The 12,633-nt window shown below is 42.7% G+C and overlaps 1 protein-coding gene across 2 annotated transcripts in view; it reads left to right on the forward strand.

The window, feature by feature from the left end:
• Positions 1 to 12,633, forward strand: part of LOC309547726 (cyclic AMP-dependent transcription factor ATF-7-like) — a 246,946-nt gene that overhangs the window by 66,771 nt on the left and 167,542 nt on the right. For both annotated transcript variants that reach the window (XM_082247693.1, XM_082247694.1), the window contains exon 2: positions 1,737 to 1,781. The gene's annotated coding sequence lies outside the window, so the exon portion shown is untranslated. The remainder of the gene's footprint in view (positions 1 to 1,736; positions 1,782 to 12,633) is intronic.

The raw sequence follows: 12,633 nt of genomic DNA on the forward strand, positions 1-12,633 counted from the left end.
ATTTGCATTTTATTATTTTTTTGTAATGAGCCTGCAGAGCAGTGCAATGTCGGGTTCCTGCAAACTCTCAGGATAGCGGTCTGCCTGTAACTCTGATATGGGCAGGCAGTTACTTGAGAGAAGATTCAGTGGAGACAACAAGCCATCAGCCGCAGTGGCTGACAGGAATTGTAGTCTGTTCATTCACAGGAAACTGTGAATGAATGATATGGCTGTGTGTGTGGCTTTTTTTTTTTTTGGGAAAAACCACCCAGTCCCGCTTCCCTAACCTCTTAGTTAATTGAACCGGGAACTCCCCCCACCTTGGTGCATACTCACCTTTACATCCTCTGTTCAAATCTCCACACCACCACAGTTACCCCTCAAAAGGCTTGAATATAAACATACTCCTAGCATCTTTCCCTTCAGGTGTGCAGCTACAGACGTTAATGGATCTGAACACAGATGTATTTATTTTCCATAAGCGCATGCACACAGCTCTGTAAAGATCAGTAAACCTGCGCTACGTTCAGATCTGTAAAACTAAAATTGTAACATTTCTGTTGGTTGCTAGGACGCCATGGAGTGACAACCATGGCTTCCTAACCAGTTGCTGACCACCCCGTAGCAGATATACTGCTACAGGACATGTATACATACGTGATTCTGCACTCCCGCCTGCTGGGGGCTTGCATGTGCACTGCCAGCGGGCGGCTTCTGCTGTGATTTTTCACAGCAGAAGCTGTTCTGTGGGTGCCGGGCATGGGGAAAGCACACAGAACGTAAATCTGCCTTTGTAAACAAGGTAGATCTCTGTTCTGACAGGGGGAAGGGATGGGTTGTGTGTCCCTGCAAAGTAGGAAATAAAATCCATCTCTTCCCTTAGTAAAAGCAGCTCACATGGTACAGTAAAACACTGGTTAAGCACACATTTGACCCTTTGATCACCCTAGATGTTTTACCCCTTCCCAGCCAGTGTCATTAGTACAGTGACAGTGCATATTTTTTGCACTGATCACTGTATTTGTGTCACGGTATCCTGCAAAGTGTCAGTGTCCGATTGTCCTCCGCAACATCACAGTCCCTCTGTGAGTGTCGCTGATTGCCGCCATTACGAGTATAAACAAAAATTAAAATTCCAGTGTTTCTCACATAGTTTATGGACGCTAGAACTTTTGCGCAAATCAATAAATATACAATATAATCAATACCAAAAAATATGTAGCAGAATACATCTTGGCATACATTTTTTGAAGAATTTGATTTTATTGGATTTGTTTTTTTAGCAGAAAGTAAATGTTTTTTTTGTGTGTGTGTTTTTTTTTTTTTGTCTATCATTTATTTATTTTTTTTTCAGCTCAAAAAATAACGTAATCGAATAACACCAAAAGAAAGCTTTGTTTGTGGGAAGAAATGACATCAGTTTTGTTTGTGTACAGTGTTGCGCAACTGCGCAATTTTCAGTAAAAGTAAAGCAGTGCCGAATCGCAAAAAATGGCCTGGTCATGAAAGGGGGTAAATCTTCCAGAGGTCAATAAATAAACAGATAAAGTAAAGAAATGTGCTTAAACTTGAAGGGACAGGAAGTGTTATTTGTACTGTGAATAAAGAGAATACAGTCCCTACATCTAAGGGACTAGTAATCTTCATTAATTTTATGTTTTTAGGTTTAGAAACATTTTAAGGACGCAGTAGCATTGTGTTTTCCTTTTAAATTTACCACTCCAACTTTTTTTTTCTTTTCTTTTATGAAACAGGAGTAAAGAGGAGATTCCCCAATGTTCCAGTAACCATTGTCAAAGGTAAGATTTCCTCCTCCTACTCTCACCTGTTGAGTCTTTAGGACATGAAAATCTTTCCAATGGGAACACAGAAAACATAATGTTCCTTATCAAGGACTATACATTCCACATTAATTACGCTACCAAAATTAGTGTGTGCTATAAATTACCTCCCACATTGCTCCTGCTTCTTCTTTGCCTTTTTGCTGAAGCCCAGAGCCTTTGAGCAGCAGTAAATATTTAGGCTGTCAGCAGATTGGCCTCTACATTTTTGGCACAGTGCTGAAAAATAGAGCACAACTGAGCATGTGCAGAGCAGGGTGAGACGGAGTATTACAGGATATTAAACAGTATAGGCAGTATTATTAGTTACAATAATAAAATATGCTCCGATGCCGCCCCCCCCCCCCCCCCCCCGTGAGGCACCTCCATCCCTCAATAGCATAGAAAGTTGCAAAGATTTGCCCTTGGGACTTAAAATGAGATGCGACACGACCATGGATACAATGTAAAAAGCAAGTTTATTGGAACATACAATTTCAGCAAGTTAGCACGGACAGGTACCATATTATGAAACAGATTTGTGATGTTATATATAGTATATTATATATTCAATCAAGTTCAGTATTTCATAGAGCAATCCATGGTAGGTATTAAAATGCATCCTGGTAACCCGACGCGTTTCGTGAACAATTGTTCCCTTCCTCAGGGGTTGATGCGATACAGGGTTTCTAAGAAATAAATAGTTTGTAGCATGTAATAAAGATAGTAGATAATGTAATGCTGATGCGAAACACTAAGGGGCCACCAAGGGGCCCATACTTATAAATCTGTTAAAAGAAATCGCTTGCTCATGATCATGAGCTGTGGGCCTTGGCAGGACAAACAGTGGGGTTATGTAGCAACAATGTACTATATTGTGCAATCAAAGTGCATTGGATATAACATATGATGTAAGGGTAAAGGAGAGTTGGGGAGAGAGAGAGAGAGAGTGAGAAAGAAAATTAAATCCTGGTGCATGTGATAAGGAAGAAAGAAAAAGGAGAATACACAGCCACCAAATCACCAGTCTGCAAGATAAAAAAAAAAGTGGATGAATGTGACCCACCATATTAAAGCAACACTCTGGCAAGAGGTTGCATGCGTCATCACCGAACATTATGGAGCCACTGAAGGCAAGTACAGGGCTAGGCTATCTTATCTGTACCTGTAACGAGCCCCCTTGGACCCCACCCAACCTCAGGTGGGTGCGGCTGGCTGGGGAAAAAAGATCCCCAGCAATGGCCGCCAACATGTGGGGAGGACAGCACTAAGCGCACATCCAACCACACCATGGCGCGATATGGCCGCCCAAACTGGTGCGATGACATCACGGCGGGAACGCCGGCATCCTACGCGGAGACCCCCATGTGACGTCGGGGCTCTCGCAGGCGCCACCTGCCCATCAGGATGAAAAAGCATTGCAGCTCCCGGGGCAGAGACACCAATTGCAGCTCAGCGAAAAGAGCATGGGATAATTGGTTGGAAAGTTCCCATCATATAACAGTGTAGCCATAATGGCACAAAGTAGTATAGAAATGCAGAAAATATATATATATAATGGTCCAATGGGTGCGGCAAGCTACGATTGGGCAGGAGGTGTCTTCCACCTAATATACCATACAATATTAAAATATGCTCTGATGCACCCCATGATGCACCTCCATCCCTCAATAGCATAGAAAGTTGCAAAGATTTGCCTTTGGGACTTTAAATGAGATGCAACACGCCCAATGATGCAATGTAAAAAGCAAGTTTATTGGAACATACAATGTCAGCAAGTAAGCACGGACAGGTACCATATTACGAAACAGATTTATGATGTTATACATAGTAAATTATATATTCAATCAAGTTCAGTATTCCATAGAGCAATCCATGGTAGGTATGAAAACGCATCCTGGTAACCCGACACGTTTCCTGAACAACTGTTCACTTCCTCAGGGGTTGATGTGATACATGGTTTCTAAGAAATAGTTTGTAGCATGTAATAAAGATAGTAGATAATGTTATGCTGATGCAAAACACTTAGGGGCCACCCAGGGGCCCATACTTATAAATCTGTTAAAATAAATCGCATGCTCATGATCCATTGGCTGCTGATGCGAATGTCTATCCCAGGAGCTGTGGACCTGGAATCCACTAGGGCCCGGCAGGGCAAACGGGGTCAAACGCAAGCACAGACCAACATAGTGTGGCATCCACGGTGATGGCTAGAGGAGACATATCTATGTATCAGACTCATATCTAAAGTATATATATAAATAGAAACGTGTCGGGTTACCAGGATGCATTTTCATACCTACCATGGATTGCTCTATGGAATACTGCACTTGACTGAATATATAATATACTATGATAACATCATAAATCTGTTTGATAATATTTTACCTGCCTGTGCTTACTTGCTGACATTGTATATTGTATGTTCCAATACATTTGCTTTTTACATTTGTATCATTGGCGTGTCGCACTTCATTTAAAGTCCCAAGGGCAAATCTTTGAAACTTTCAGTATTAGTTAGTGTTAATGTTTTACATAGCTATACCTGCTAAGGGGGCAAGCCTGAAGGACTTAGAAAGGACTTTGAAAGGACTTTCTGACGCAACTTCCACTTTAATGGGGTTCAAACACACACACACCTACCTCTGTTCACTGATTAGCGATAACCCAGATAGAAAATTACAAGTAGTACACATTACACACTGTTAGGCACCTAATGAACTCCTTCATTGCCCCTAGATGTTAACCCCTTCCCAGCCAGTGTTGGTGTACAGTATTATCACTGATCATTGTATTAGTGTCACTAGCAACTAGCAAGTGTCAGTGATGCTCCCAGAGAGTGTCTGTTAGTGCCAGATTGGCCGCCACCCTATCACAGTCACACTATAAGTTGCTGATCACCGCAATTCTAGTATAGCATCTATAGCTGCAAAAATTCAGTATACAGTGGGTACGGAAAGTATTCAGACCCCCTTACATTTTTCACTCTGTTATATTGCAGCCATTTGCTAAAATCATTTAGGTTCATTCTTCTTCCTCATGAATGTACACATAGCACCCCATACTGACAGAAAAACACATAATTGTTGACATTGTTGCAGATTTATTAAAAAAGAAAAACTGAAATATCACATGGTCCTAGACACTCATATATTTAACTCAGGTGCTTTCCATTTCTTCTGATTATCCTTGAGATGGTTCTACACCTTCATTTGAGTCCAGCTGTGTTTGATTATACTGATTGGACTTGATTAGGAAAGCCACACACCTGTCTATATAAGACCTTCCAGATCACAATGCATGTCAGAGCAAATGAGAATCATGAGGTCAAAGGAACTGCCTGAAGAGCTCAGAGCCAGAATTGTGGCAAGGCACAGATCTGGCCAAGGTTACAAAAAGATTTCTGCTGCACTTAAGGTTCCTAAGAGCACAGTGGCCTCCATAATCCTCAAATGGAAGACGTTTGGGACGACCAGAACCCTTCCTAGAGCTGGCCGTCCGGCCAAACTGAGCTATCGGGGGAGAAGAGCCTTGGTGAGTGAGGTAAAGAAGAACCTAAAGATCACTGTGGCTGAGCTCCAGAGATGCAGTCAGGAGATGGGAGAAAGTTGTAGAAAGTCAACCATCACTTGCGCCCTCCACCAATCGGGGCTTTATGGCAGAGTGGCCCGACGGAAGCCTCTCCTCAGTGTAAGACACATGAAAGCCCGCATGGAGTTTGCTAACAAACACCTGAAGGACTCCAAGATGGTGAGAAATAAGATTCTCTGGTCTGATGAGACCAAAATAGAACTTTTTGGCCTTAATTCTAAGCGGTATGTGTGGAGAAAACCAGGCACTGCTCATCACCTGTCCAATACAGTCCCAACAGTGAAGCATGGTGGTGGCAGCATCATGCTGTGGGGGTGTTTTTCAGCTGCAGGGACAGGACAACTGGTTGCAATCGAGGGAAAGATGAATGCGGCCAAGTACAGGGATATCCTGGACAAAAACCTTCTCCAGAGTGCTCTGGACCTCAGACTGGGCCGAAGGTTTACCTTCCAACAAGACAATGACCCTAAGCACACAGCTAAAATAACGAAGGAGTGGCTTCACAACAACTCCGTGACTGTACTTGAATGGCCCAGCCAGAGCCCTGACTTAAACCCAATTGAGCATCTCTGGAGAGACCTAAAAATGGCTGTCCCAACGTTTACCATCCAACCTGAAAGAACTGGAGAGGATATGCAAGGAGGAATGGCAGAGGATCCCCAAATCCAGGTGTGAAAGACTTGTTGCATCTTTCCCAAAAAGACTCCTGGCTGTATTAGATCAAAAGGGGGCTTCTACTAAATACTGAGCAAAGGGTCTGAATACTTAGGACCATGTGATATTTCAGTTTTTCTTTTTTAATAAATCTGCAACAATGTCAACAATTCTGTGTTTTTCTGTCAGTATGGGGTGCTATGTGTACATTCATGAGGAAGAAGAATGAACCTAAATGATTTTAGCAAATGGCTGCAATATAACAAAGAGTGAAAAATTTAAGGGGGGTCTGAATACTTTCCGTACCCACTGTATATCCCATAGTTTGCAAATGCTATAACTTTGACACAAATTAAATCCTATACACTTATTGGGATTTTTTTTTTTTTTTTAACCATAGACATGTAGCAGAATTCATTTTGGCCTAAATTTATAAAGAAACTTGATATTTTTATTTTTTAAATTAGAATATGTTTTAGAACAGAACATAGAAAATATTGGGGTGTTTATATTTATTTTTTATTTTTTATTTTTTTTTTTTTTATTTGCTGTCTTTTTTTTCATTTATATCACTAACCATAAAAAAACCCAGTGGTGATCAAACACCACCAAAAGTAAGTTATATTTGTGTGAAAAGAAATGCATACAGTGTTGCATGACTGCACAATTGCCAGTTAAGTGGAACAGTGCTGAAAAGCAAAAAATGCCCTGGTTATGAAGGGGATAAAACATTCCTGAGCCCAAATGGTTAATAGGGTATGAAATATTTAACTCTTGCATGTGGTAAACAATGTTTACTTAGGCTTCATACACACTACTGCTGTTAAACTCCTGTTTTTTTGTAAGTTTGGACTTTTTTTTTTTTTTAACAGCCCTTAAACTTCCCTCTATGTTATCCTATTTATCCATGCACACATGTACATTTATAGCAGTTTATCAGCAGGGGAGTTTTTAGGCTGTTGTCTGAACAACCTAAAATCACGTTCCAGAGCAGTTCTGACCACAAAAATGCTGAAAAACGTTTATAAACTCTAGGCACGTTTAGCACTAGCGTTTATTTTAATGGCCAGAATAAATTCAAATTCTGGCCAATGAAATAAATAAACTCCAAACTCTGCTAAACTCTTTTGAAAAATGCAGTTTAAGTGAGTTTATAATGCTGATTACCTCCTGTTGGGATAAACCATTTAAAAGAAACCAGTGTTGCATGAGGCCTAAAGGTGTCAGCAATTACTTTCACAAATGTCTGATAAGCCTATGTGGAGGAAGACTACCTTCTATGTGCTCGGAATTTTGTCTTTCTTCACATTAAAGTATCTGAGCTCTGGTAGGCATCTGTACTAATTCTCTCATTGTATTTGTCTAATGTAAATAGTAAAAGATGATTGTGTAAGCAGTGTGTTGTTGATGGACCTTTCCTGGTTTCCATGGAGGTGTTGGTGTCACATACAGAGCCTATTGTTGGCATATTTCAATTAGATATCATTGTGTGCTGGAAAAAATTAGGTTATCCTTAAAATTCTGCATAGTGTCTCTTTTGAATGGTAAGCCCTCCCTAAACTATATTTTATTTTTTGGATGGATACTGTAGGGAGTTTTCTTGGGTCTTTTGCACAAGAGTGTCAAAATAGCTTGGTCTAATAAGGTTTTTCAATCTTAAAGTGGTTATAATGCATTTTTTGCATTAAGTAGTATATCCCCCTCACCCCCCCCCTTTACACTTACCTGAGCCCTCATTCAATCCATCGCTGTGCACGTCTGCAGTGGCACTCTCCCCTCACCACCTGGTCTCACAGGCTTTACTGAGGCAGCAGGAGCCATTGGCAATCAAAACCAGTGAGCCAATGAGTAGAGTGGGGACGGGGCCAAGCCACGCTCTGTGTGAATAGACACATCACAAGGAAGTGGGGTGTGGGGCTGCGTCTTGCTGTCTGTGTCTTTAGGGAGAGCCCATAAGAGTGCCTCCAAAGTAAGCGGCTTTCTGTGGGGGCACTTGCCAGAGAGAAGGAGCCAGGAGTGCCAGTGGAGGACCTGAGAAGAGGGGGTTCAAGGCTGCTTTTTGCAATTCTATTGCACAAACCAGGTAAATATAAACCTGTTTGTTATTTAAAAAATAAAAAATTAGCATTTACAATCACTATAAGCCTTTCATACTGACCAACATGACCAAAGGCTATTGGGCCTTATAGCTCACTACAAAGGAGCGCAGGGCAATACTCAGTGTAGTCTTGTCTTGTATTTCAGTGATAATTGACAGAGCCTCTACAAAGCATAACTCAATGAAAAAATTTCCCCCATGTGGTGGGGCTATGCCTGCACTGCATGAGTTACCAGTTGTTTTGTCTAGGTGTGCAATGAAAGGCTGTACATACATACCTGATCCTTTGATATCCTGGAAAACCGCACTCGCCCATGTCCCTCAGGGGAATGTTCCTGCCATCCTTACGTCCAGAGCCAGTCTATGGGCGTGATGACGTTCAAAAGAGTCCATTCATAAGACCGCTAGTGTGCGGGGGTGGCAGGAGCGGCAAGGACTAATCTTGCAATCAGAGGATCGGCGGATTAGGTAACTATATCTCTGCTCTGAAATCCCCTAGACAAAAACTAGCTGTCAAAGCGGAGTTCCGGGCACGAAAACTTTTTTTCACTAAACATACCCCTGGGACAGGCAGGGCTAGTACATTCCACAATGGCTAGCCTCTGATCTGTCCTGGTTCGCACTTACCTGCAAGAAGAAATACTCACTTATAAAAATTTCTTCTCCAGCGTTGCCATCTCTGTTGTGGGCAGCTGAAGCCGGCGCGATCCTCTTCTGCGTCCTCTTCCGTGTCTTCTTCTCCCAGAATGCGCCTGCACCGGCCCCTCTCGTCACTTCCGGAGCGGCGCCGCATTCCTCCACAGCTTCTGGGCATGCCCAGAAGCTGTTTAGCAGGGAATGCGGCGTCGCCCCGGAAATGGGGCCGGTGCCGTCGCATTGATTCCTGGGAGCGATGATGTTCAGCTCCCAGGAATCATCGCAAGACAGGAAGTGACGACGGAGCCACGGCACAAAGGGAGGAAGTAGAGAATAGGTGAGTATTTTCTATCTACAATTACAAGGTGAGAAAAAAAAAAAAATATACCTAACTATCCAATTCCTTTTCAGGTGAAGGAGACCAAGCGGATTGGCACAAAAAAAAAAAAGGTTGATTTTGTGCCCGGAACTCCGCTTTAACTCATGCAGTATGGGCACAACTGCATGGTAGAAAAACATTTTTGTCGAGTTCTTCTTTAAGCAAAGGTTTACATTTATGAATAGCCCTACATAAGGGCTAGATGCATTTTTTCAACTATTTGTATGAGTGGCATTTAAAAAAACAAAAGAAAAACCACACTAAAGCATAATATGGTGGAAGAGCAGTTCTCCTTGACATTTTAAAGACTATGCGCAAGATGGACAAGATTTTATTTTTATTCTTGAAGCCAATAGCTACATTTCTGGCACTGAGGAAGGCTCGGTGTGATATACTATAGCCCAGCCTTTTTCAACCAGGGTGCTTTGAGGTTTCTTCAGGGGTGCCTTGGCAAATTGCCCAAAAAATTGTATAAAAGTTGGCGTGTGGATGAAGGCTGCCCTTTTTAGTTACACTGAGTCAAAGGTTTTCATTGTGCTCTATTTTTTTTTTTTTTTTCATTGTGCACATTTACAACCTTCTAGCTGTCAGTGTCCTAACGACCAATGGCATCATCAGTTGATAAGGAGAAACGTCAGTCGCCTGCACAGCATCCTTGTTTGACCCTCCCCTGCCCCTCTCCCTCAGCGTTGGGGTCACATTAGCTGAGTAATGGGGAAAAACTGAGGATAAAGAGAAACATTGGAATACTAGTCAGAACCAGTTTTCAAAAGTGTTTTTGATTTGGAAGAATAAATCACCTCTAACGTTGGGTGTCCTACTTAGGCTTGTGGATGTTGCTGCATTATGTAAAACTATTATAATAGCTTTTACATTTTAGAACGGGGTGCCCCAAGACTGTACATAATTTTTAAAGGGTGCCTCGAGATTGTCCATCATTTTTAAAGGGTGCCTTGACTAATAAAAGGTTAAGAAACACTGCTATAGCCCATCCAACAGCTTAGGAGAGGCTCTTGTCAGAGCTGTGCTGTAAAGGCGCTTTAAAGTGGAATGGCAGCTATTGTTTACCACACCACCACTCGAAAAGCCCCCCTCCCTCCTCTGTTCTTTTAAATTGTTTCAATGATCAATTGCAATATTTCGTTGCACTTTAATCCTAACCAGCCTGATTTCCAAAGATCAGGTGGGTTTTGTCCCAGATAAGAAGGAAGGGTATAATGTTTGTGGTATCTCTCTCCTTCTTCTTCTCCTTATTGCACCCCAGAGACAATGTCATTATTATTTTATTAGACATATGTAAGGTGTTTGATTTATCTTATTTGTGCTTATCTACACGAATTGCAGTAATGTTTGGTCTTCGACTTACTATAGGAAAATTTGATCCCCTGCAGATTTTGCGAGTTTACCTTGCACTTTCAAAGAAATTAAGGGTCTATATTTTCTGTCATAGGTGTATTTTAAATGATGGAGACAGAATATCAACAAAAAATCCAGAAAAAACACGATACAAATGTTATAAATTAAGTTGCAGTTCAATGAGTAAAATAATTTTCTCCTCTCACCTTCCAGGACAGCAACAGATGAGAGGCTCCACCCTACAGGAAACACAATCAGTTCACAGTTGTTAAAAGGCCCCACCCTTCCCCTTGTCCCTCAGTATTGATGTGTTTCTCCTACAGCAAAACATTTATTTTTTTCTCTGACCTGAAGACTGTGTGTTGGATGGTCCCCCTGTGGGGCAGGTTCAGCAATGCCGGTGAGGGCCGCACTCCTCCTGCACGACTTCTTTAGGCTTCTCACGGGTCGCCTCTGTGATGCAGACAGTCGGTCACAGACACTGGTGGTCCCTCCAAACCTATTGCCCGCTCTTTAGCAGGGGTCTCCTCCTGTCCTCCCATCCATACAAGCAGACGGTTCGGCCGCAGGACATAGCGGCGGCTTGGAGGAGGACCCAGCGCCCTCGAAAACTCGATTTGAAACCGGAAATTACGGTTTGTACAGGAAAGGTGGAGCATGCGCAGTGCGACCCGGATGAGGGAATCGAGTACGAAGGAAACGCCAGACCCGCATGGTGGCGGTAACGCAGACTGTCCAGCCAAAAAGAGCCAGAAAGCTGCCAAAGGTATGAAGCCTGCCGCAACCCACCTCATGGAGAAGGAGGAGGGAAAGTCGGTGCAGGTGGCTGCAGACAAGAGCAGATCGGAGCCCGGTAAGTCTCGTTTTCCTTATTGGGGGTAATACCAGTGTCAGGCTTGGTCCCTGGTAGTTCCTATGCTCTCCCCATCGGGGGACCTGTTGCCAAGTTTTTGTGGGGCAAGAAGAGTGATCTTGTGTCTATCTCCTCTTTAGCAGAATCCCCAGGTGGAACCCAGGAGGTCTCTGATAAACCACCCCCTGTATCTGCTAGCACTAGTTCCTCTAAGAAGTGTGGTAATTGCGATGAGAGACTGCCCAGATCTCACACCAAGCCCTTTTGTTACAGATGTATTAACAAACTGGCTGGTAAGGAGGCCTCAGGGTTTTTGAAAGATTTCCATAAGTCTTTGCAGGAGGAAATGCTAGCAAATATCCAGTCCTTTCGCACCTCTATAGCTTCCCCCCAGGTAACAGAGCCGAGTGAGCTGGAAGTGAGGCTAAGTCTCAGCTTAGCTCTGGGGAGGAGGTTGATGTGGACCCAGATAGTGAGGCAGAGGAGACTAAATTAAACAGAAATCAGTTTGGTCTGGAAAATCTGGAGAGACTCCTTCAAGCTCTTTATGCTACACAAGAAATCCCGAAAACCCCAAGGAGACCTCGGCACAGGATAAGATGTATAAAAGACTGGTTAAAAAACAATCCAAAGTATTTCCTGTTCACCAATCCTTGAAAGATTTAATTAATCAAGAGTGGGAGTTTCCTGGTTTGATTAGACCAAAGACGTGGAAAAGGAGATTCCCCTTTTTAAAGAAGAAGAGGTGCAAAAATTCCTAAAGAGTACAAAATTGGATGCCTCCCTCTCTCAAGTGATTAAGAGGTCTGACCTCTCTTTTGAGCACACAGGGAATATCAGAGATACCATAGACCGTAAGTCAAAATCTCTGTTAAAGAAAGCCTGGGATGCAATCTCATCCACTATGGCCCCAGCACTGGCTGCATCCTGTGTAGCTAGGAAAGCAGATTTCTGGATATAAAAAAATACAATTTTCACAGGGAAGTAAGTCTCAGGAGGTGCTGGATTCAATTTCACTTATAGGGAAAGCTGTCGCCTACTTGGCTGATACTGCGGTTGAGTCAGTGATAGCCTCAGCTAAAACCGAAGCTCTCATTAATTCAGCTAGGAGAGCCATTTGGGTTAAAGTTTTGGAAGGCGACTTTACTTCAAAGGTGAAGCTCTGTGGGCTACCTTTTGAAGGGTCCTTACTGTTTGGCTCAGGCCTGGATAAAGTGTTATCCAGATCTTCTGAGAAGGGGAAGAAACTTCCTAGCAAACCCAA

This window comes from Pelophylax lessonae, assembly GCF_965119305.1.
Source record: "Pelophylax lessonae genome assembly, chromosome: 2".
Classification (NCBI taxonomy): Eukaryota; Metazoa; Chordata; class Amphibia; order Anura; family Ranidae; genus Pelophylax; species Pelophylax lessonae.